This window comes from Balaenoptera physalus (assembly GCF_965194825.1).
Source record: "Balaenoptera physalus genome assembly, chromosome: 21".
NCBI lineage: Eukaryota > Metazoa > Chordata > Mammalia > Artiodactyla > Balaenopteridae > Balaenoptera > Balaenoptera physalus.
The window spans coordinates 17738068-17763934 of record NC_138902.1 but is presented as its reverse complement, the minus strand read 5'-3'; positions in this window follow the sequence as shown (position 1 = coordinate 17763934).

Sequence of the window (25867 nt, the reverse complement as noted above, 5' to 3'; positions counted from 1 at the left end):
CCTTCAACCCAGCATGACTGATGTCCTCATAAAAAGAGGGTAGAGACACACAAGGATAAAGTGTCTCTGTGACAAGGTATTGGAATGATGCATCCTCAAGCAGGGAACTTCAGGGATGGCAGGAAACACCAGAAGCCAGAAGAAGCAAAGACGGAGTCACCCTCTACAGGTTTCAGAGGAAGCAGGGGGCTGTCGACACCTTGATTTCAGAGTTTTGGCCTCCAGAACTGTGTGGTTTTCCAAAGGACATGATATTTAATCCATAACCTTAAGAAAGAATAAGGATGTTCCAGGTAAAGTAAGTTTAAAGTCAGATTACGGTTTTATTTCTGTTGTTGGAGATGAAGTTGGTAGTGATGGTGGTGTTTGAATAGCAATAAGCTCAATATGGTTATCTTAAATTATGGAGTGTACTCTAAGGATACATGTGAGAATAAGTAAATAAGGATCTCAGCCATGTGGCTGAGGCTGGAGAGAACCTAGGCAAAGCCAAACATCCAGGCAGAGCAGGAGTGGGAACCAAGCAAAACTAAGGCCCCTGAGCTTGGACAAGGGAGGTCATTTAAAATTCATAGCAGATCTAGGAATCTTGGAGGCAAAACTTCTGAGGTTTCACTCTAGTTTTCTACCATTAATTCAAATCTGCCTCTGTGTCCACTTACTTTTCTGTTAATAATTTGCTAACTTCTCCCCATATATTCTAGCACAAACTCCAAGAAGGGAATCAGATTGGCTCACCTCATAATCATCATTTACATTTGGGCAGTGTTTTTCCCACCAAGCCATGTCATAGGCTACTGGTCATCCTGTTCCATCTTTCCAAGTCTGTCCCTCAGGAAGAGATAACAGGTGGGACAATCCTAGGAGGGACTGTATAGGGACAGACTTTCCAAAGGACATTTGTAATAACAGTTGTGAAGGGCTTTCCATGTCTATCTAAGGAATTCTACTTTTATTATTTGGATTGCAATTAAAAGATGTTCTTACACAGGGAAGTGTCATGATTAGCTTTGCTTTTTAGGAAGACCTTTTAGAAGAAAAGACAGATGCAATGAGAGCAGTGGATAAGATGTTAGTGAGAGGCTTTGCAAGGTCCAAGGTAAAGGGCAGAGGTATAACTAGAGCCCAGGGTTTTTCTACCTTCTGCTCCTTGGTGGTTTCACATAGAAAGCTCACTCAAGTATCTTGCACACAGATCACTTGAGATAATCTGCCTTGATCTTTGCTTTTTATCCAGCTTTATTTAGCAGCAATTCATCAGTAGAAGGGATGTGTGGACTTAGGGTTCTGGACAGTGATATACCATGCCTCTACACTGGGGGAAAAACCGCAAACCCTGCTGTTGTTCTACCCATGATTTTAACAGCTTGAGTTATAGAAATGCTTTTTGCTTCAGAAAAGCACAGCATCAACCAGAACACCTTCCACGAAATGGCACTGTAAAAAGATTAAGGATCCATTTTGCTTTAGGTAAAAGAAAACCCCGCATATTTATTATTGCCATCCTCCTTCTGCTTTACTTTTCTTCTTTTAATTAAGTTACAACCTTGTTTGAGTTCCGAGGATTCGAATCACGTCATTGTCAAGCCACTTTAGAGAGGGAAGGAGGTTTGGCAGGAGTTGGGTGTGTCTGAGTCCCCACATACAATAGATACAGAGCAGAAAACAAAGACTAATGTCACTCAGCCATCTTCTGTCTTACATTTCAAACGGTTGTTCTAAACCAAAAAATACAAATATTCCTGAGCAGTGGGAAAAGCAAAGCAGGCTGTTGTTGTTGTTTGTTTCCACTTTGCATCTCTCAGTGAGTTTCCTAATAGTGCCTTTGACAAGTAATATGCTTTTCCACTTGTGATCAAAATCGTTAAAGAATAGGCAGCTCTTCTCTCCTTTATCAGCTTGCTCTGTCACTGCTGCCCCAGGAGATTTTTTGTTTTTATTCCCAAATAAAATCATCTAGGGCCACAACTGAAAGGAAGATGTTTTATAATGAGTAATTACACCAAGATCATTTCATTAACCCTTCATTGCCCTCAAATCTGATTTAACCTTCCCCAAAAAGAGCATAATTGGAAATACAGGAAATCTATCACAGCAAATGACAGAGCTGGAAGAGTTATGCTTGCACTGTGTGTGATGGAAAAATGCACCTTGAGGGGCACTGCCTGACCTTTTCAGGAAATCAGCAGTCGCAATTATGTACTGGAAACACACTGAGTTTCCAAAGGAGGAAGAGATGGGGATAGCATATTACAGTCCAATGCACTTCTCCATTTACATGGAGCATGTTGTGTAGTTCGTAAGAGCAAGTCAGATGGAAAGCCTGGATTCAGATTTTGCAAGTTGTCTACCCCATTCCAAGTTCTCCTGTGATAATGGGGGTTATGCTAGTTACTAATCCGTAAAGGATTGTGAAGATGTGGTGCAGTAGTGTACATAAAACTCTAAGCAAAGGGGTTGGCACATAGTAGACCCCTAAGAAACGTTAGCTTTTCAAGGTAAGATAGATAAGCCACTTCCCGTGAACTAAAGGAATTGGTCATCTAATGTAAAACATAAAGATTCTGGGAGATAATACTGGTTTTGATTAATTTGGTTAGTTGATTTTGATTCCAGGTAAATTTGGAAACAATTATTTCCTCAATCACTGTCCATTTGGTTGTAATATTACAGAGCTATCCCTAGCCTCTGTTGTCCTCTGAAGTAGGAATACGTTATTATTATTGTCTGTTGCATGTTGGGACGTGAGTAAAAGAGATGATGCTTGTCTCATTCAATTTTAGAATTCATCAACCATGGAAAGAAGTTTAGCATATTGGGAAAACCTGTTCATAGTAGTCAGATAGATTTTGGTCTAACATATTATTTGTTCAGTAATATTAACATATGTACTTTCTGTTTGCCTTTTTTTTTTTTTTAATCCATTGTCAGATGGGTTTTATTTGTTTTTATTTTTTGGCTGCTCTGTGCGGCATGCAGGATCTAGTTCCCCGACCGGGGAGCTAACCTGCACCCCCTGCGGTGGAAGCGCAGAGTCTTAACCACTGGACCACCAGGGAAGTCCCTGTCTCACTTTCTTCATTCTTTCCTACAACAGTTATTAATGTACTGAGTACCTAATGGTGATTTTTTTTTTCATTCCATTATTCCTGCTTTTTAGTTGGAATTTTTCTGTGAGGAAGAGCTGTTCTTTCTTCCTTATTTATTTATTCATTTATTTACTCACATCAGTATGGATTCGTGTATCTTTAGTTTATTCTGTGGGTTATAATCCTTTACTACTATTATTTATTTTGTTGCTCAGATTGTCCAAGAGTTGGCCTTTGGGAGTACATCCTTAGCCCCTGTACTATTTGAACATGATCCTATCTTCTTTTGAACCTTAATTTACTTTCTGGCACCACAAAGAATTATCCCAAGCTCTGTTTGTATTTTCTGCCCCAGCCTTGGAATCAGCTATTTCTCCAAGGAGCCCTGGTTCCTTTTATTGAAGAATGGAATTTAGAAGTCAAGATCTGGATACAAGGTGTGCTAATTGCTATCACGACATCATTGCTTCTAGGTCCTCTCAGCAGACAGGGCTAGGAAATTCTACCTGTATATTCCTACATTCACACATCTACGTTTTTATATCTATCCGTCTTTATATATACCTAGAAAAACACAAATTCATGCTGATTCCTGTTGTCCTGTAAATTAGGAATTCTAATCCAGTACCACAGAGTTCAATCTAACATTCCTCCTGTCCTTATTCATAACTCCTTTTTCCAACGATGAGAAATGTGACTCTCGTTACTTACAATATATTTACTTATTTGTTCACTCTTTGTATGTGCACAAAGTTGTTTCAGAATTGCTTAACCATACTCCTGTGAAAACCAAACTTACGAAATGGAGGACCACGAAATAGAGGACAATACCTGTGGATATGCCTTTTTGCCTTACAAAACATATAATCAAAAAGTTATATTCCAGTTATTTAAATTAATTATTTTCTTTCCTCACTGATTTCAATTTACTTATATCACTTATTGGTACTACAGTTGGATTCATTTGTTTGTATTCCCTTTTGGATTCCCCCAGCAATTCAGTTGATTTCATTGATTCATTGATTCATTTATTCTTTCATTTTAGGTAAATTCTAAAGGTCAGAACTGTAACAAAAGCTATTCTCAGAGAAGTGTTCTCCCCCCGCATCCTATTATCTCATTCCCATTCTCACAGTCTTTTCACCCCAATCCCACTTTCTCCCTTTAAGTAACCAATCTCATTAGTTTCTAGTTTATCCTTACCATATTTTTGCACAAATAACCAGAGACATATGTAGTTTCTTATATCCCTTTTTTTCTTACATAAAAGTAACAAACTATAGATACTTGTATGTGCTTTTTTGTTTTCACTTAACAATATATCCAAGAAATTTCCCCATATCACTTTATAGAGGTTCTTCTCATTCTTTTTGGTAGCTGCATAGTTCTATATTGTAAGGATATTCCATAGTTTATTCAGTCCCTCTTCTATGCATGGGCATTGGGGATATTTCCAATATTTTGCCTTTAATAAAGAATGCTGCAGTTAATAACCTTGTGCAGATGTATATTTGTATGTTGAGGGTATTATATGTTTATAGTTTCTGGTGCATAGTAAATGTTAGTTACCAATCCTTCCAAGCATGAGAGGGCCTGAGCTACATTCTAGGAGGTTATTATTGGCTGTTCATATCCGGTGTATAAAGAGGAAAAAAGAAATGTCCCAGGTTGAGAAAGCTTGGAAAACAGGAGACAGTCCAAAAGACAAAGTCTACTGGCGAGAAAGAGGAGAGTTAAACTTGTTGTGACATAAAGAATCTGCAAATCTAGTTGAACCAAGGTGTTTGGGAAGAAGAAAATCAGAAGAAAGAGTCTGAGGCCACAGTGAGTGGAATCCTTTACAGGGAATGGAGAGCAAACTATTGTTAAAGCCACAAAGGAAGTAAATGACTCATTGCAGAAGGCCTGGCAAGTGTGCTCTTTTGGGGGAGAAAAAAAATTCTCCAAGCTATTATTGATGGAAATGTAATAGAGGCTACAGTAAGTAAAATGACGACTTGTTCTCTTTCTGACATTTCTCATAAATGCATCTAGGGCTTCCTGACCCACGTCCCTCCATTTGAGAATTCTCCCCTAAGACAATTCTCCAATTTTTATGACTTCAAATTGATGCATATTAAAAAAAATAATTTCTGGCTCTGTGACTGTTCCTTTTATCTTTATCCTGGTTTGCCTTAAGTCAAAAAGATATTACAAAGGAAAAGAGAAAATTGTTGAAGTTCTCATTTCTCCCACTAGGTGAAAGAGGTGTTTGAGGCACCAATAAATATGTTCATCCTTATTGTCCAAATTCTAAAATAATTGAAAGAACGGCATAGACATCAGAGAGACAGAAAACAAAACAGCAGCTTTCATACAAACAAAACAAAAAACGAAGTAAACAAAAAAAATCAGATTGGAGAATGTGATTTAATATCTGTGATACAATGATCTTGTTAATGCTACATCTCCATCACAGGAGAAACAGGAAAATCAAAGGCTTCCCTTGTGGGGGGGGGGTCTGTCTAGCAGAAAATAGAAGCTTCCTGCCAACAGGTTCAGTCTGAAAGTGGAAAGCAGGAGGGGTGGAACTGGGCACACTCAAGTACACTTGCCAAATTCATCCATCAAATAAGTTACTTCTGTTTCCATGTGCAGACTGATAAAAGATGGGGGAAGAGGCTAGGGCCCCTCTCCATGCATAAATTAATAGCGAGGAACAGTTGTTCTTCTCTAATACTGCAGACCCATCCACACCACTGGAAAATAACTCCCAATGTACACACTTCCAAAGGTGAGATAGCAGAGTTACTTTTATACTCCAGGTGCATTTTTCAAAGCCACACTTTTGCCTTCTGATGTGGCCATATGTTAAGACTCTGGGTTTTATTATATATATTTTGGTGGATCAGCGCCCTGCTGGGTCCTGACCTTAGAGGAATGCTTGGTGGCAAAGCCCTTAGCAAGGGTCCTGAGGCTCCTAATCGATGATAATTAAATGCTCCAGACTCCTACTGCTTTTGTCTCTCATTTTGGGGGTTTTTATTTCTTTAAAAAAATTTTTTTTAAAGTCTGATGCTGCCTTTACATCTTGAACTAATTATTCTTCCAAAGTTCCTTGATCTGTTTGTCTCATGCAGGGAGAGACAGGTACGAGAGTTAATTAAATATCCTCTCATCAGACAGCTGATGAAATGTTCAGTGCCCCTGGTTCTGGTGTGTGTGTGTGTGGCTGTATGTGTTTATGTTCTTAACTTACTCTTCTGTGAGGAGACTGAAAGGCAGTATTGGTCTCCTTATTTATTTTAGTAGCTGGGTGGACTTTGCTTTGGAAAAGATCAAACTAGGCAGCACAGAAGCAAGGTAGCAGCAGGGGTCTAAGTGGGTTATTTAGCTGACAGTGCTCGTAAGTAATTAGGGCTGTGTCATAGCCAAAACCTCTCTCCTTGACTCTGCACTAGACACTGAACCCCCAGATCTATTTCATTGTGTCCTTTGTGCTGATAGGGACGGACACAGCCCATTGCCTGCAAGGATGTAGGAGGCTGTTGGAGAGAATTGTGTTACTACAAGAAGAACAAGATTATTACAAGAGCAGATATCTGAGTGAGGGACAGGGAGTGAGTGATTGGGATACTGGCAGGGCTTAAATGTCATCTGGGAGGAGAGAGCACTTTTTTTTTCAACTTTATGTGCAACAAAGAATCATTTGTAGGCTTTTTATATCTGTGGTCACAGATACTGTTTCTTTTAGTTAGTTTATTTTAAAATGAATACATATGTTGTCTTTGGGTAGAGGATAGGTGAGAGGAAGAAATATCAGATATAAGAGTCTTTGAAATTTATCTCTAATACTATTTAAGAGACAAGCTTGTTTCTGGGAAGTTAAGTCATGGTTTATCACAGATAGAAGATATATATAAGTTATGTGCACTTTTTTTTTTTAACAGAAGGATATAATTTTTTTAAAAAAATAAATTTATTTATTTTATTTATTTATCTTTGGCTGTGTTGGGTCTTCGTCGCTGTGCGTGGGCTTTGTCTAGTTGCGGCTAGTGGGGGCTACTCTTCCTTGCGTTGCAGTGCGCGGGCTTCTCATTGTGGTGGCTTCTCTTGTTGTGGAGCACGGTCTCTAGGCATGTGGGCTTCAGTAATTGTGGCACACGGGCTTCCATAGTTGTGGCTCGCGGGCTCTAGAGCGCAGGCTCAGTAGCTGTGGCGCACGGGCTCAGTTGTTCTGCAGCATGTGGGATCTTCCTGGACCAGGGCTGGAACCCGTGTCCCCTGCATTGGCAGGTGGATTTTTTTTTTTTTAGATACACAGTTTTTAATCATAATTTTTACCCTTTTAACAGTATAGCATGAGTATAAATGCTTCAAAAACATCATTATAGTAGGCTCATGCATATGCTATAAATTATTTAACCATTTCCCCTTTGGTGAGTATTTCTTTCTTTCTTTTTTTTAAATTTTATTTATTTTTTTATACAGCAGGTTCTTATTAGTTATCCATTTTATACATATCAGTGTGTACATGTCAATCCCAATCTCCCAGTTCATCCCACCACCACCCCCCCACCACAGAAGGATATAATTTCTTAAAATAAGTTATTTATTTTCCATTTTGAAATATCCAGAAAAAGTGCCACACATTTCTTCATTTGAATAATGAGGAAGATTTTTTTCCACATAGTAAGAAAATAATGAAATCCTTGGAAGGGGCATGGCTGCCTTGTCTGGCGTCCCATCCCTAATTCATGCAAAGGTATTTTGGGTTCATCATCCACATGTCTTGAAAAATATCTACCTATACTTCCTCTCAAGGAGCATATTTCGGGGGACTTCCCTGGTGGCGCAGTGGTTACGAATCCACCTGGCAATGCAGGGGACACGGGTTTGATCCCTGGTCTAGGAAAATCCCACATGCCGCGGAGCAACTAAGCCCGTGTGCCGCAACTACTGAGCCCCACACGCTGCAACTACTGAAGCCTGTGTGCCTAGAGCCTGCGCACTGCAACAAAGAGTAGCCCCCGCTCACTGCAGCTAGAGAAAGCCTGTGCGCAGCAACAAAGACCCAATGCAGCCAAAGATAGATAAATAAATAAATAAGGAGCATATTTCTCTAAAACCAGGTTTCAGACCCTTCATCAATTAACTAAAAGACCACCAGCATCACAGAGTTTTCCATATTCATTCCAGCTACAAGCCATCTTTTCTTGAACTCCTTTACTCTGTGGCCTCACCTCATTTATAATACTTTTCAGACGTTGTCTTTAATAGCTATTTTGTTCTGCTCCCTATTTTCATTAGTATGTATATTTCTTATAAGATGGGACTGTGTCTTAAGTGGGCTGATATATGAACTCAGCATTCATTCAACAAGGCCCTGATCTCATGGAACTTATTTCTAATTGGAGATGGGGGTGGGGAAGATAGAAAAATTAACAAGTACATAAACGTATGAACACACAGTAATAATTTCTGAAAAAAATAAAACAGTAAGATGGTATAGAGTGAGCTGAGGAGGGGGGTTCTATGCAAGCAGAAGTAGGCGGTAGGTAGGTTGAATAGTCAAGGAAGACCTTTCTGTTCTGCAAACTGAAAAGAAGCCTGAATGAAAAGACAGGACAGAAGATGCCAGTATCTGGGATCAGGTGGTTTTAGGGAAAAGAAATAGAATGAACAAGGTGGTTTTAGGGAAAAGAAATAGAATAGACAGTCATGAGCTTGGAATGCACAACAAAGGGGAAAAAAAGCTGGTGTGTGTAGAAGGAGAATGGAAAATGGAAGAAGTTGCAGATGAAGTTGGAAGGGCCATCAGGAGCAAATCCTCTAAGATCTTGTGGGCTCTGAAAAGGAGGATCTTAGGTCCAAGGGTTAAACAGACTGATTTTCATTATTAGAGATCATTCTGGGTGCCGTGTAGGTCAGGATTGTGAGGGAGCCACAAAACAGGAGGAAGACCAGTTAGGAGGATAAGGCATTAGTCCAGGTGAGAATGGATGGGGCTTGGACTAGGGTGGACTGTAGCATTTAGTGCTGAGCTTCGTTGAGCAATAATAAATTTATGGGTGATTAAATAAATGAATTGAAAAGGAAGATTTTCCTGGAGTGAGAATATCTCCGTTTTGGAAACCTTTCATAAATCAGAAAAATCTGAGGCAGTCCTAACTCAAACCCTTACCCTAACCGTAATACAAATTAAAGGGATTATACTGGGAAAAGCCTTATTCTCCTTTGGACATTTTGATATAGGTTTGATAAAATTGTACATTTTTAGAGATGGACCAAAGACTCGAATTTATTAGAGCAGAAAGCACAAACTCGATGTCTAAGCTAGTACTCCCCCAATAAGGGGCTCTCCTCTCTTTTTGTCTGAGCAGAACTGAATCAGCTATTGGGAATTTAGGCAGATGCAGTGCTAAATAAATTAGGCCAAAAATTATGGGAATCAAGAGAATTTATGTCTCATTATCCTATAATGCCCCTAATTATATCAGTTGTAGACCCTTGAAGTACCCACCTCAGAACTCCAGGAGGATTCTGTTAACCCTGTTTCCTTGAAATTTTGTGCCCCCTTGAAAATCATTTCTGTTTGCTCATGAATTTTGCCTCCACAAATCAAGTGAAATATTCAGAAAAGCATAGATGGAGCCTTATATTATCATTATACTCTCAGTGCATAGCTAGTGTTCAGTAAATGTTTGGGGTGCTACTAATGAGAAAATCATTCACCACCCCTAAAATGACCTCTGTACTTTGACATGGGGGTGGGGGGAATTTACCTGATGATGAAATTCGTACCAGGTAATCTCAAGTCACACCCAGGTGGGTAGTTCTCTCTAGAGGTTTATGACAGTGCCCTCCTGCTCAGGAATCTTGACCCTGGCCCATTGATCTTATTTACATTGAGGTTTTTGAGGATCTCTTCTCTGTCCAAGGGCAGTGACAGGCTGATATGCTAATAGGCGGTTCTTTCTTGTGCCTGCAGTACTTTTCAATCCTAAGAAAAAAGATGCCATGTCAATAAAAATACATTTTTATTTCTTTTGCATTATCCAGTGAGAATAAGATGAGCTAAGCCACTTAACTGCCTTGAGGCTGTGGCGCTTGGCGGCCCTGACCACTCCCTTAGCCTGAGCTAAATGTGCAGTGACCTCAAGGTGAAGATTTTCATTGGCCCTTCCTAAATGCCTAACACTCCATTCCTCCAGCATCTTAAATGTTTGCTTTGCGAATAGAAATGTCAGAAGGTTTATTTATAAATTTGTATCCCTAAAGTGACCCAGCAGAAAAATTGGGGCCAAAAATTTATTTATTGAGGAATGGTTCATAAGCTCTGAATTAGCTGGAGGGGTGTGGATAAAAGTAAAAGATGATCATGGTTTCCTAAAAGATATTGCCCTCCACCCTCTGTGTCGCCTTGTCAGACGTGCTGGCCCCTGCTTTGAGCTGGAGGATGAGCTGCCCGTTTACTCTGCTTTGGGACAGTTTGATGAGAAAATCAGCACAGAGATGGAGAGTTTTAAAGATGTTTTATTAATGTGTCCCTTGACTGTTCATTTGCTAAGGGTTTACAAATGCTTTATCAATTATTAATGGTCTTGATACCTAGCTTTAAGAAAAAAAAAATCCTTATAGTTGGGAAGGATATGGGCATTGAATAATTCACACCCAGTGCCACTTCTACTAAACTAATGCCTTTTAACAGGTAAGGCCAGAGTAATCTGGATTAAATTTGTTTATCTCTGGGTTTGTTACCTTTCCATTTCTTTAAGAATAGGGACTATACCTTCAAAAACAAGGCATGTCATCTAGTTGTTAAAATTGGAACCTGGGAGCCAGGACTTTCATGGTTTCAAGCTTATGTTTCTCCTGACCTTGGGTAACGGTTGGAAAGTCATTTAATAGGTCTCTCTTCTTGACATTTTCAGATTTCTCTGGCTTTATTCTGCTACTCATTTCTAGATGAATTATTGAAGATGAATTTAACCAGCCACCATTAGTTTGCACTTTTCTCACTCTTCACATATCACTTTTGGCCTGTTTTTTTTTCCTTGCAAAGATTGAAACCATGACTAGTTCCGCATTCTCTCAGTAGAGGCTTTTTCTGATTTCGCACTTCTTCACACTTCCAATTTGTTGCTTTTAACCAAATGCAGTCAGAAATCAAAGGGCATTTTGCATTCCGTGTGTTTGTGTGTGTGTGTGTGTGTGTAAATGTATGGATTTTTCAAGGTCAAGAAGCACAGTGTGTTTTCAGATACACCAACTTCAAGATAGTAGGCATTTAGAGTGGGAAAGTATTTAGGATGAGCATCCTGCAGTGAATCAAGATGAAACCTCTTGGTCACAGCCCCTTCTCTGAGTTGTGGATATAAGCCTGGGAAAACTAACTTGGGTATCGAACTTGGTCTAGGCAAGCACATCTGGGAAGCCATGCTTATTTTTGTAAATAAAGTTTTAAAGTTTTATTGGAACACATTCAAGCCTATTCATTTACATATTGTTTTTGGCTGCTTTCATAATATATCTCCAGATGGGTAGTTGCAACAGAGGTCATGTGACCAGCAAAACTGAATATACATATTCTCTTGATTTTTACGGAAAAAGTTTGCTGACTTCTGCTATAAATTACTCTGCAAAAAATAGAGCATGTAAAGTGCCCTGTATTGTGTGTAGGGGTAGTTGTGCTGAGAAGGGGGTAAGTGGTAGTTTTCTATCTCTAATCCCCTGTATGCCTTTCTAATACGTGCTTCTGTGAACTTTAAACAATGTTTGCTTTATAGTCAAATAAAGACATTACAATGGCTCAACCATGTTTGATTCCACCGTAGTTCTCTACTTTCTGTATCTGGACATCTTTTAATTAGTGAGTATGTTGAAAGATGACAATGGTAAGACAGTATGGGATCTTTCAGAAGCCTATAAGAATCACAATGGAAATAATAATAGTAATAATAAAAAAACACCTGCAAAGTTACCTGTGCGCTGGGCTCTATTCTAAATGCTTTAACGTAAAATAAATTGTTCAAAACTTAAAATAACGTTATGAGTGGTTACTTTTATTATCATCACCGCCATTTTATAGATATAGACAGAGGGGTTAAGTAATGAGTCCAAGCTCTAGAAGCGGGTGAGTGACAGAGCTGGGATTTTTTTTTTTTTTTTTTTTTTATAAATTTATTTATTTATTTTATTTTCAGCTGCGTTGAGTCTTCATTGCTGCACGCGGGCTTTCTCTAGTTGCAGCGAGCAGGGGCTGCTCTTCATTGCGGTGCATGGGCTTCTCATTGCGGTGACTTCTCTTGTTGCGGAGCACGGGCTCTAGGTGCACGGGCTTCAGTAGTTGTGGCACGTGGGCTCAGTAGTTGTGGCTCGCGGGCTCTAGAGCACAGGCTCAGTAGTTAGGGTGCATGGGCTTAGTTGCTCCGCGGCATGTGGGATCTTCCCGGACCAGGGCTCGAACCCGTGTCCCCTGCATTGGCAGGCGGACTCAACCACGGCGTCACCAGGGAAGCCCCAGAGCTGGGATTTAAATCCAGGTAGTCTGCCTCCAAAGGTTCTGTTCATATCCCCTATAAAATGTACTTAAGCGTTTGAAGTCTGTGATATCCAGAAGTGTCACGAAATAGTATGTTCTGATGATGGACATGTTGTAGCTAATGGGAAGTAGAACATACCAAATGAGAATTACCATGCTAAGCTATCTTTATATCAGTAATAGAATTAACCCCCAAATTCTACCAACTATCTAAATTAATGATTTGAAAGGTATATCTAGAGTTCACAGCTCTGAATTACAAAAATCAGCTGCTTAAACCACATAGCACAGGGAGATCAGCTCTGTGCTTTGTGACCACCTAGAGGTGTGGGGTAGGGAGGGCGGGAGGGAGGGAGATGCAAGAGGGAAGATACGGGAACATATGTATATGTATAACTGATTCACTTTGTTATAAAACAGAAACTAACACACCATTGTAAAGCAATTATACTCCAATAAAGATGTTTAAAAAAAAAAATCAGCTGCTTACTTGGCAAAGTGTGAAGGCTTGGCTAATAAAAGGTTTCTAAGAAGAAAAAGCCTTAAAATAGGGAACATGCTGAATGTTTTTTATCAAATTCCTTTAATACAGTTGGGTAGAAGGGACTATATATGGACAGATGACTAAATGGCTGATTAGTTATGTGACATAAGATGGGGAAGTCTGTCCTGGAAATTTACAAGCATATCCCCAATCAAGGCATTGGGCTAGTTCATGACTTGGTTCTTGCAGTATTCTTGTCAAGTCTCTTTTTTTCTAATCTTATTTACGTTGAAACAAATGATGTACGTGCATCATTTTCCCTGAAGCCCTCTCAGGAATGTCTGTCACAAAGCAGTTGCCAAACTTTTCTTTCCAGTCTCTGATTTTAATTGGTTCACCTCTTGTCACTGAGAAGTCACTTTGTTTGGAATTTTCAAGATACCTTTTATTCAGCTCACACAAATATATTAATGTGTTTTGTGCTATGGCGGGAACATAAAACTTTTTTCTTGCTGTTCTGAAATTACCAGCTTAGTACTGAGAATAATGATGTGCCTTTAAAATGCCTGCAGTTGAAAAAGGAAATGCTTTCTGGATGAATTGAATTCTTATTTGTTTTTACTCCTGTGATCTTTAGTGTCCTCCACTCCCATGTCATCCCTGAATTATAAAAGCGTCAGAAATAATTCCCTAAGTACTGTTCCAGGCCCCTTCCTGCATTCAGAAAGCACTTCATGTAAACTGTCTTGGAGAGATCCATTCATTCTTTCATTCATTCAATAAATAATTATTGAATGCTTACCATGCACCAAAAACCTTCTCCAGCCCAGGTGACACAAAGATGAAAAGACAGTGCCTCTTCCCTTGATGAGATCTCTGTCTGGAAGAGAAGACAGATACAAAGAAAACAAAGAAAGACATACATTATGATGAGTACTTGCCTAGATACTAGCTGGGGAAACTCTCAGAGGACACAGTAGTCTATTTTGCCTCAGGGAGGGAGAAGCACCTTCACCAGGGAGCTGATATTTAAAGATGCCCAAGTAAGGCCACTCACAAGTCTCTTTTAATTTAAAATGATAGATTTAAAATCAAATGAGGAAATAGTTTAAATTATTTTTAAATTTTAAAAATTAAAAATATACATTCAAGAAAAGGTTGGCTAAATGAATGATATCTACATCCTTGACATTCACTGGAGAGTAGGGCCCCGTAATGAAGCAGATTCATTTTCGCTAGCAAAGGACTTACATCTTTTTTTTAAAAAAGTTACTTTGAAATCAGGGTTTTGTCCCAAATTAACTTTATATTCTCTCTTCTCACATGGACTCTGAAAGATGTGAATTGGATCTCAGCTGTCCAGTCTGTTTATCCCTGGATTCACAACTCTTCTTTATTACTACAGCTTTTTTAAAAAATCCTGATATCTAGTAAGGCAAGAATGCTCCCCACTTCTTCAGAAGTTCCAGGCTACTCTTGGCCCTTTGTTCTTCCAGATAAATTTTATGATCATATTACGTTGTCCATATCAATTCCATAAAATACTTTGGGGAATTATTTGGAATTGGATTGAATGCATAGGTAAACTTAGAATTTGTGCTATCACAATCTTCTCCATGAAAATGATATACATTTCCATTCATTTAGATCTTTTAAAATATCTCTTAATACAATTTGTATTTCTCTTCCTTGTTCTTCTTTTCTCTTGTTGTATCCTCTGTAGAATTCTCAAAGTAACCTCAAGACACCAGAGATACTGCAACCGCATCAACACACCTGCTCTCCCAGGGCCCAGATTTCTAAAAATGTCTAAATCCAGTTTAAGTGCAATGACTTATTATTTTCCTCTGAAGGCTTTGCTGGTAAATTTAATCCCACTATGATCACTTTCTTGCTCCTTTTCCCTTCCACATATATTTTTGCTGGGCTTCAGTCTGCAATTGTAATAAGGCCTTTTCACTGGTCTTCGGTTGTGTGTTCTTTTGTTGGTTTTTCCTTCTCATAAGAGCCTGTGACTGCTCTACTTTGTCATTCCTCCACTGGAGTTAGTAAAGGGCTTGACATGAGTTAGGCTGGCATTCAAAATTGGTTATTAAAGGAACAAAAAGCTTCAGCAAATGGTTCTTTTATCCAGAGTCTCTCATTTTTAGAGTCAACCCCAGTTGGTGATGGATCATGAGAAAAGAAAGCTTTCCCCTTGTCACTTTTACTTCTTTCAGACTTGTCAACATGGCTTTCTTCACACTGAAGTAAAATAATGTATCACTTAGTATCAAACTATTTGCTTTTCAAATTGAATATCTTAGAATAATAAATCATAAGAGAAAGGCCGTGAATCAAAAATGCCACCTGAACACATCCTGTATTTTTTTTTCCTCAGTACAGCCCAAAGTGTCTGCTATGTTAGAATGAATCATCAGATAATCAACACAAAAGGCCTCATTTAAGTTCATTATTCACAGCGAAAGGCTGGCTTTGAGCCCTGATACACTTCAGAACTTTGGTTTACAGAGATAATAAAAACACTCAAAGATATGTGACGCCAACCTGAGTGTCTCCAGCACGAGACACGGCACGAGTCCTAAGCGGGCCTTAGCCTCGAGGGGCAGCCTTCTCCTCAGCACACACCCTGGAAACAGCCTCCTTCCCTGGCAGTGTCTCCTGGCAGTGGTCATCCTGAGCCTTGGTTAAGCGGCAGCGCTCCCCACTCAGACGTTCTTTATTCACCCCTCTGTCAGGCCAAATAAACACTTTTTTAAAGATCCCAATCCCACTCTGAAGAAAGGGGGCAGATTTATTTGGTCATATATTCATTTGGCAAACATTATTGAAGGTCCACTCTGTCTGGGACAGTGTGCTTGGTGTGGAGGGAAGAGGGGCGGACCAGACCAGATCTTCCCACAACTTATACTAAAGATGAAAAGTAAGAGGAATGACATCTTTATACGCATAGATGGTAAAATGCAGACACGAGAGATGTCACAAAGCAGTACAGAGGGTTGCTGCCTGAACAGACCCTCAGAGCAATATGTCCTCAGAGGGTAACAAAAAGTGGAGAATACGTTGGTGTTATTCGGGGTTGGGATTGGGGAATGGGATTGATTGTAAAGGATGGAAATGCTCTATATCTTGATTGTAGTGGTGGTTACATGGCAGTATACATTTGTCAAGTCTTAGATTTGTATGCTTAAAATAGGTTAATTTTATTGGATGTAAATTATACCTCAATAAAGCTAACTAAACATTAAAAAAAAAAGTGTTCTGAAAGCAAAGGGTTGGGAAGAAGGGCATTGTCTTCGTAGACAGGAGACCTCTATGCTATTACCTGCATATGTAACAACGTTCTTCAAGGCTTTGAGATCAAGACTGCCGTCACCCCATCAGAGTCAGAAGTCTACTGGCCTTTAAGCCTGGTGTCCATTCACATCAAAGTGACTGCAGAAATAGCGTGCGCCGTCCCCTCCTCCCTGCTTTTATAAGATATTCTCATTAGCCCTCTTCCCAGTGATCATCTCCATATTTCTCTGAAGCCCTCCCCAATCCTGTCCTCCAACAAACCTCCCAAACTCTCCCTCTATGAAATTGCAGCTCATTGATCAACAAACTCTTCTCAATTTTTAAACTTTTCTCATTACTTCAGCTGACACTTGCCAATCTTTTGAGGGTCCTACTTCCTCTGTACCCTCTGAGGTGGGGGCTGTTTATTTTCTCAGATCTCCTCTATCTTCAAACTAGAGATGGATCTAGAGTCATCCTTGCTCCCTGTTGCTGCTTTCAGATCATTATCCTACCAATATAATTTTAACAGCCTATCCCTTTGAGGCCCATGACATTCAGTTATGTCATCCTCTTCTGCTCTCCACTATTATCATTTATCATGCCTCAGATAACTCCTTGCCATTCATCAAAAACTTTGGTACCTGGGACAAGCTTCCTCTCTACTCCAAGGGCTGCTCTCAGTTGGAACAACATTAACATCCATTTCCCTGACTCATCCAAACATGCCTCTCACTTCCTCACCTCATTTCCAAGGACATTCTCCCCCTTGCCTTGGCGCTTTCATTATTTATAACTGCTCCACCTCCCCAACTTCAGTTTAAACATCTCTTGTCAACCACAGCCTTTTTCGTTATCCAGATTGCTTCTTTTGTAACTATCACTACCACTCACTTTGAAAAATTATCTTTCTGGTTTAGTCTTAGAAAGATTTCTAGTTTCCTTCTACTGTCTAGGCTTCCCCTCTTCCTCGGTAACATAAAACTTGTATGTTGTCTTGGTACATGGACATCTGGAGGAAATACCAAATTTAATCTTATTCTCTGACCAATCAACAGTCCCAAGAGGGGGTGGGCTGAATTTCTTTACCTTGAAATGGAAAATGCCAGGAGTGGCCAGGCTGGGAAATCTTAGGATCTGAATTAAGATTTTGGAGAGTGAGCAGCAAACACCCAGTGTTCTCCCAGCACAGTCTCAATCAGTCTAATATCAGGAGATATCACAGTCCCTGCAGATGTCCTGGGAGTTCCAGACAGAGGATCCAGAATCATCCCTGTCTATATTTGATCAGGAGTGAACAACCACTGTGTAGTGGAAAAGTGCAGCCAGGACTTGGAATGATGTAGCCGGACCCTTGGAACTACCAGCATGATAGTTAGGTCATTTCCTTAACCTTGAAATAATGGCTTTCCACATTTTATACAACGGAAATTTTTGAACTCTGTGCATTGGATTATGGTAGAGTTTTCTGAAATCATGCTTTGTTTCCATTACTCTTTGACCCTCTGTAATGTGTTTTTACTCTCTCACTCTTCACTGAAACTTTTTGTCAAGGTAACCGATGATAACCATAGTGCTAAATTGGCTGTACAAATTACTTGTCTTTATTTTACTTGACCTGCATTCAGTATACCTGACCACATCCCCTTTTTTTCTAACACTCTCTGAACTTGGGTTCCATGACAACATCTTCTGTTTGCTTTTTCCCTTACCTTTAGGGCCATTCTTTCTCAAATTTCTTTGATGTCTTAGCTTCTTCCATCCAACCTCTTAACTACTGAAGCCCTTCAGGGCTCCATCCTAAATCATTCTCTGTGTCTAGATGATCGCATTCACTTCCATGGACTTAAGCAGCATATTGATGTTGATTGTTCTCAAATTTATATTTCTACTGTACAATTCTCTTTTGCATTTTAAGATTGCATATCCAATAGCCATCTGCGCTTGATTTTCTCAAATTTTATTAGAACAAAATTTTGTTACAATCAGTCTTGTTTTCCCACTCTTCCCACGTGACCTCAGAAATAACCCCCATTTCTAAATTTTCCATCTAAGCACTCTCGAAGGGTGCTATATTCAGAAACTGAGTCATCCTTGATTCTTTTCTCTCCCATTGCCCTCTCTTTAGTCCATTTTAATTTCCTGTTAATTATGTAAGTTATATTTCAGAGTTATCCACTTCCTCTATTTCCAAAATTATGCCCTCAGACCACCACCATCTCTTATCTGGACTACTGCAGTCAACTACTACTGACTGGTCTCTCAGTGACTCCCATTTCCCTCCACCTCTTCTCCACATATTGGGAAAAGGGATCCTCTTGGGGGTAAATTAAATAATGTTTTCCTGCACGAAATCCCTCAGTGGCTTCCCTTTTAACTCAGAAGACAACCCAATTTTTTAATCCATCCTTGCATGATATGGCCTGAGAACCAAACCACTGTCCCCATTTCTCACTGAAAGTTGGCCCCACCAGTTTTGTCTAAGCTCCTCTGACGTGCAAGGCGTTTGTCATCTCAGAACTTTTGAATTTGCTGTTCTTCCTCTGAGATGATTTCCCACTGTTCTCCTTTCTGTAGGTCTCAGCATAAATGCCACCTCGTCTCAAGGAAGACTTCCTTGATCATCCTAATTAAAATTGATCCCTCCGAGGATTTTTGTACCTCAGCCTTTCATGGGTTTCCTTATTAGCACTTGGTATCATATGGAAATGTTTATATTTGCTTATTTGAGTGCATGGACTTAACTGTTACCTGTCAGTGTCCCTAATATTATCACAGTGCCTGGTACATAGTGGACACTCATTATGTACGTAGACCTTTTCTAAAAAGGAGTGATCGGAAGGAGCATTCATAGAGGAAAAACTTAAAATTTTACTTGGCAGTTTCTGGTATATGTTAAGGACTCAATAAATGTTGACTGTTAGCCACTGTTACTGTATTTGTAATTTAAGCCTCACTTATAAATTAATCTAGCTCTTCCCCAGGTGACAGATCCAGCCTCAGCTAAGGTCCAAACTGTCTCAGCTCTCTCATTATCCAACCATAGAACTCTCAAGCTGTAGAATGCATCAGAATCACATGCGGAGACTGTTCAACACGCACATTCCTGGGATGCACCCCCAGAGATTCCTTCATACTAAGTCTGGGGAAAAACCCAGAAACATGTGCTTATGATAAACACTCCAGGCTATTATTTATGAAGATGGGGGTTCCAGGACCTCATTTGGGGATAAGTTGGCATGGGATCCATCTGTTTCTTCCTTGCAGATAGCTAATCTTGTAGGATTGAGAAGAAATATATTTTGCTGGTTGGATTTTTAGAACAAACAAACAGGAAGGAGGTTTGTTAAAGAGAAACTTTAAAGAAATGTATTAAAAGAGGATTTGTCCTAGAGGGACAACTCACTGGGGAAAGTCATTGAGCATCAGAGCCTTAGAGCTTTGTCAGAACAAACTGACACACTCCCTCACTCTCTCTCTCTCTTTCTTTTTCTCTCTCTCTCCCTCTGTAATCTCTCTCCCAGTTTTTGGTCGCTCATGGATCTTTCTGCTCATATTTGGGTGGGTGCAAAATAACTACATCAGTAACACCATCACCAAACACAAAAATCTATAAAGCTTTGAAAGGTAGCTGAAGGGAGGGATCCTTAGTTCTTTTGTTGAGGCTAAGTCTGCTATATAGGGTTCTTAGTCCTGGTGAGCGCAGCAGCTATGCAAATCATGAATATGCTACATGGCAGATTATCTTGCTAACGTCCAAAATGTCTATTTAACTGTTCCATCACTGCAGTCTGTATTCTGCCAGTTACTTCTCTGCACTTCTGGTAAATAGAGCCAAGTAAATGACAATGGAGAAAAATAATTCTCATATTGATATACCAAAAAATTTTCTTACAAACATATTTCTTACAAAAAGCTGTTTAAATCATGCGTTTTGTTATGTGAATCAGTGCCTTTTCTCCTCAAGGTCATTTTCTTCTATTTATCCACAGACAAATTAAATTGAATCATTAGGGTTGAATGTCATTTTTCTGGATTGACTTTATTAAAAAAAAAAAAAGATCAGGTTTTTTGAGCATTTCTCCATGTGGTTGGGTGTCAAAATACTAAACCTTTAATTTGAAGCCGGACTAATACAGGAAATCCTTTGTTCTCTAGGTCTTTCTTAGAAAAGGAGATGCACATGTTGATACACCTTTAATAATCACGTTATCTCTTATCCCAGAGCTGTTTGTGGGGGACAGTAGCAGCCCATCAGATTCTAACCTTACACTTTCAGTAGGAATTTCTGCCGTCTCTTGAGTGTGATAGTGATGAGTGCTTTCATTTTAAGTGCAATAGAATAAGCATCCTCAGTAAAGATCAGAGTTTCTTTGTTGTGTTTACATCAAATCTTCCCTCAATTGTTGCCATTTAGCTGCCAGTGTAATTGCAGATGATACCCTGTGTCTGGATGCCACAGAATCAAAAATGATTTAGCAGAAGCAATTGCTACCTATCCTTACTTACCTTGCTAGAAAGTTGACAGTAAATTGAGAAGAGGGCACTCAAGTGAAAGTACTTCAAAGAAGGTGTACTCTGAGGGGTGTCAACCTTTATTGCCTGCAGTAAGTACTGGAGGACTCGAGTCCCTCAATGATTTATCCTCAAATTATCTTCCTAATGTCCTCACTATTGACATTTCCCATAGATCTATGACTCAAAACACATCAGCCTAACCTGTCCCTGATGGTACTGAGCCACTGGGTCTGTTGCAGCGCAGCTAACCAACGCTTTAATGGTGTAATTGTTTAGTTGATGAATATTTATTGGTTCCATCATGTTCCAAGTATTATGCTAAGCACCGGAGATACAAGAATGAATAAGACATCTGTGATCACTACTGCATGAACTTTTCAGTCTAGTAGAAGTGAGACACAGTAATTAAACCATGAATTATAATAAATTCTGAAAACACTATGTAGTGAGCATATAAGGAAGAATTAGAAAATGAAAAGGGCGATCTCCTTTATCTACTGGATTAGTATAGGCATTCTGAGGGCAGTGATGTGAAGTTTGAAGCTGGATTGGGGAATTGGGAAAAGAAAGAAGTATCAGAACCTTAGGAAGAGAAAACCACATGTTCAAGTGACCTAAGGTGAAAAGGATAGCACATTTGAATATCTAAAAGAAGCATAATATAGGTAGAGCCTAGAATTTAAGAGAGCATGGAGCTTGATAAGAGACTCTGGAGATGGTTGTGAGCTAAATGATGGAGGAATGACTCAAGAAGTTTGGGTTACATACCAAGAGCATTGGACAGTAGAAGGCTTTTAAGCAGGAAAAGTGAAATCATTGTATCTTTGCTGTTAAAAGGTTCACTCTGAGAAGAACCTAGGGGATGACTAGGAAGAGAAAAACTAAAGAGGAGAGAGGAGAAGCATGCTTGATATGTGAAGCTTAGCAATTTAGAGTATGACTTTTAATTTCCCAGGATAATGACAGGACTTGGCATGGAGAGAGAGAGACAGTGGACCAGCAACTAAATTCTTAATGGGTGAGGTAGCAAATGATAGCAGTGAGGAGTAGCAGTAGAAGATTCAGTATATCTCCCATTCTTCTGAGCTGCCAGAATCACGTTGTTTTCACAGAAATGGCAGAAGCACATGAGAGCTGTCTCTAATGCAGAAATACATTTCAAGCCTTTGCTTGGATCATGTCTTACAACACCTTTTAGCCAGATCAAGTCCATGGCAAATCTCACCATCAATGATACAGGAAAGTATACTTCACCCACAGGGTGGGGTAGGACTATTTGCTGAATCCAAACCCCAACAGGGATTATATTTCTCAAATTAAAAGTCATGGTAACCTGCAGGGCTCTGAGATCGCTTTGTGAGAACTGAGAAGGAGACTGCCTGGCATACATTGGCATCCAGCAAATATTTGTTGAACTACTGAATTTTTTTCCTGCCCTCACTGTATATACAACCTGTGATACTCAGCTGGATTTTAGAGATTTGTTAGACTTCGATCCAGTTGAGATTTCCAGATTCTATCTCCATTTCACTCTCTGATCTTAGGCAAGTTCAGAAATGCTTCTCCTCATTTTATCTTGCAGTTAGGTTACAGATCGCAGACACATTATTTATTAGAGAATGTTTGGGGATTCTGTGATACATATTATGTAAGCTATTCCAAATATTCAGTTTTAGCTTCTAATCAGACCTCAGCCATCATTGTGTGGAAAATATCACCTGTTAAATTACTAATTTTTGATTTTAAGTAAAAACCACTTTCCACTTCAGGGAGTACAGTTAACTTTCCAACCTTTCAGGCATCAATTGTTGTAACACATGAGTCCCAAATTCAAAATCTTTGGCTTTGAAGCTTCATATTTTTTATAAATATAAATAAGTTCTCGTGAAGTATTAATGCATCCTCTCCAGGCCACAAGGAAAAAAAGGTCGTAATGAATAAATGAATGACTAAAGAGACTCAAAATATCTTTAAAACCATAATGAAAGAGCACATTCTAAAAGCAATAATCAGAAAATAAAATTACTAGTAATACATCATATTGATAAATATTTGTTCACTGATTTACTCATATTTTTCACATTTGGGGGGTATATGTCTATAAATTCTGTGCCAGGGGAAATAATAGTGAAGATTAATATTATACTTAGTATATATCAGACACTCTTCTAAATGTGTTACTTATATTTTATAACAACCGTAAGGGGTCGATTCTATTATTATCCCCATTTTACAGATGAAAACATGGAGACACACAGAGGATAAGTACCTTACTGAAAGTCACAAAGCTAGTTAAGTGTCAGTGAGTGGAATTTGAACTCAGGCTTTCTAGGTCCCCCAGTCTATGCTCTTAACCATTAAGTGACCACGTCAACTTGGAAGATGCACACTTCTTTAGGAAGGCATCATAGCATAGTGATTAAGGACATTGGTTTTAGAACAAACAGGTTTCAATTAAAATCCCATTTCTACTCTTTATTAGCTCTATACCTTCAGCAGTTTTCTCACATCTTTAAACCTCAGTTTTTTCTCTGTGTCAATGAAGAGTATATTTACTTAGAAGGGTTATTAATGAAATAAAGTATACTTAACAGAGTATTGGCATATAATAAACTAGGATTATTAACACTATTTTGTCTAAGTACCCAGGGAAATTAAATGGCTTGCCCAAGGTCATGTATCTAGTCATGGAAAAGTAAAGTCTAAACTATGGATTTCTGGGTTCAAAGTCCAATACCTTACACTCTGGCAATGGCCACTCCCCAGGGATTTCTTACATTACTTGATAAGGTGAGATGATCCAGAAAGGAAACATGTCCCCTAACAATGTGGTTACAAACTACACAGGGTGACCAGGCTTTACAAACATGTTACATCACTTCCATCAGCCTGCATGCTATTGTCATCCTGTATGCTATGGTCATCCTGTTTTCTTCAACAAATCAGAAACAATAAGTAACAGGATATTCACAACAAAGCCAGTTTTCTTCATGAGGGTTTTCCAATTAAAATTTGAGGGTGCAGTTAAGTTTACATCATCAATATCTCCATCCCCATACTAAGTGCTGCTCTATTTCTCACTCTACACCCTAACATTTATCATCACTCAGTTAAGAAGTTCACACATTTATAGATTTCTATACCTGAGCATTCAACTGCTAGTTTCTTGCTTAATATAAGGTTATGTCAAGAATGTTTAAAAATCTACTTGTTCCCAAATCATCAAGTTATCTTTTACCCTTCTAAGTCTAATAGGAGGAGATGTACGTGTAAGGGACATATTCTATTTGCCTGGTATTTTGGATGTTTTAAAGCTATTCATAGACATTGTAGCACGTAAGCTGTTCTGTGCCCTTCTTATATATTACATTAATAAAATTATTTAGGTTGCATTTAATTTCTAGGAATTCAATTAATGCAGTCCCACTCAAAGTGGTTTTAAATGTCTTTGTGGTCTGCATAGCATTCTTCCAGGAAGGCCCTGAACGTTTTTCTTTCAAGTCATAGTTTTGATGACCCCCTGTGCTTTCTGCAAATATTTTCTTTACATTCTCCAAGTCTGATTTGATTTAGCCCCATAGCTTTATAACTGTCCCTGAAACACATGGGGTATAACTATAATCGATGATTCAGCACATTTCCATCACATAAAAATCAAATTTCCAGTGGCACCACTTACTCTTTATTGTGCTGAGATCAATAGTTGGAGGGACCCTTAACCCAGCCGTGTACCTGTCTACCCAACATGTATTCGTAATATCAGTCTATAAATTCAATAGAAATATTAGGTTACAGGGGCATTCATGCTCAGAATAGCAAGATTTCTTGAGTTTTTAGTGTGCTTCAGACAAATTGCTCTACTAACTAACCACGGTCTTCCAGAGTGAAAGTACACCACAGGGCAGGACTCTGAGCTGCTCAACTGTGTGTGGTGAGTAGCGGGGCAGAGTGAGTTCTAGGATATTTTTAGGATATATAAAAAGTCAGTCCTTCCATCTACGTGGTTGATTATAAGAACTGACATCCTTGGATGCGTTCATATTTCTTTTTTGCTGGACTTTTTCAAATAACTTGAGACCCTTCTTTTTCTGGGTCCGAATGGGAGTTCCTAGCATCATTCCATAGAGTCGCTCCTCACTGAATACATATTCAAAGCTACTTATTCACCTAGTCCTGCTTTTCTTCCTGTTCATGCCTTTCTTGTATATTTATAGTAAATGCAACTATACATCTTTTTCATGTCACACCTAAACTCTAATAAAATATTTAATTGGACAAGAGGCATTGACACAAGCTTTCAAAACACACAATGTTCAGAAGCACCTTTGAAACGATTCTTAAACCAAGAGTGAAGCACTTTTAAATAGGTTTCTCTAGTAGATTTTAATGCTTTCTAGTTTACATTGTTTTAAAAAGCATGAAATAAAACAGACACTCTTTTCTTATACTTGGCTCAAGCTAGCTCATCGGTAACTGATCTAAATCTAAGCTGTTACCTCCTCCCGCACAAAAGTTGACTTTGAATGGGCTTTTGCTGAATTGTATCCCAACTAAGATTCCACCATAAGACTTTGCTATTTTAAGGCAGGAAAATTCGTTTGAAAAGTGAGCTATCTTTTGTTTACCAGAAAGATTTGATGAGTTATTTTGATGTTAGATTTAAGAGAATAGACAGGAGGAATAAGACAAAGAGAAAGCTATATTGCTATGCATAATAAAATAAAACAGTGGAGTTTCTAGGGGTAACCTGGGAAGACAGGATGGGAGGGCCCAGGGATGGGGAGCAGAAAAGACATGAAAACAGTGACAGAGACCAGGGGTGGTCCTACAGCAGGAGACCTGGTATCTGAAGGGATAAAGCAGTCAGGAGATGATGGTGAGGATGCCTGAACATTTTATGAGAAGAGGCATGCTAATGTTTGGGTTCAAGTATTGATTCCACCATGATTCTGTGTAATCCCATTCACTCTCTTGGTC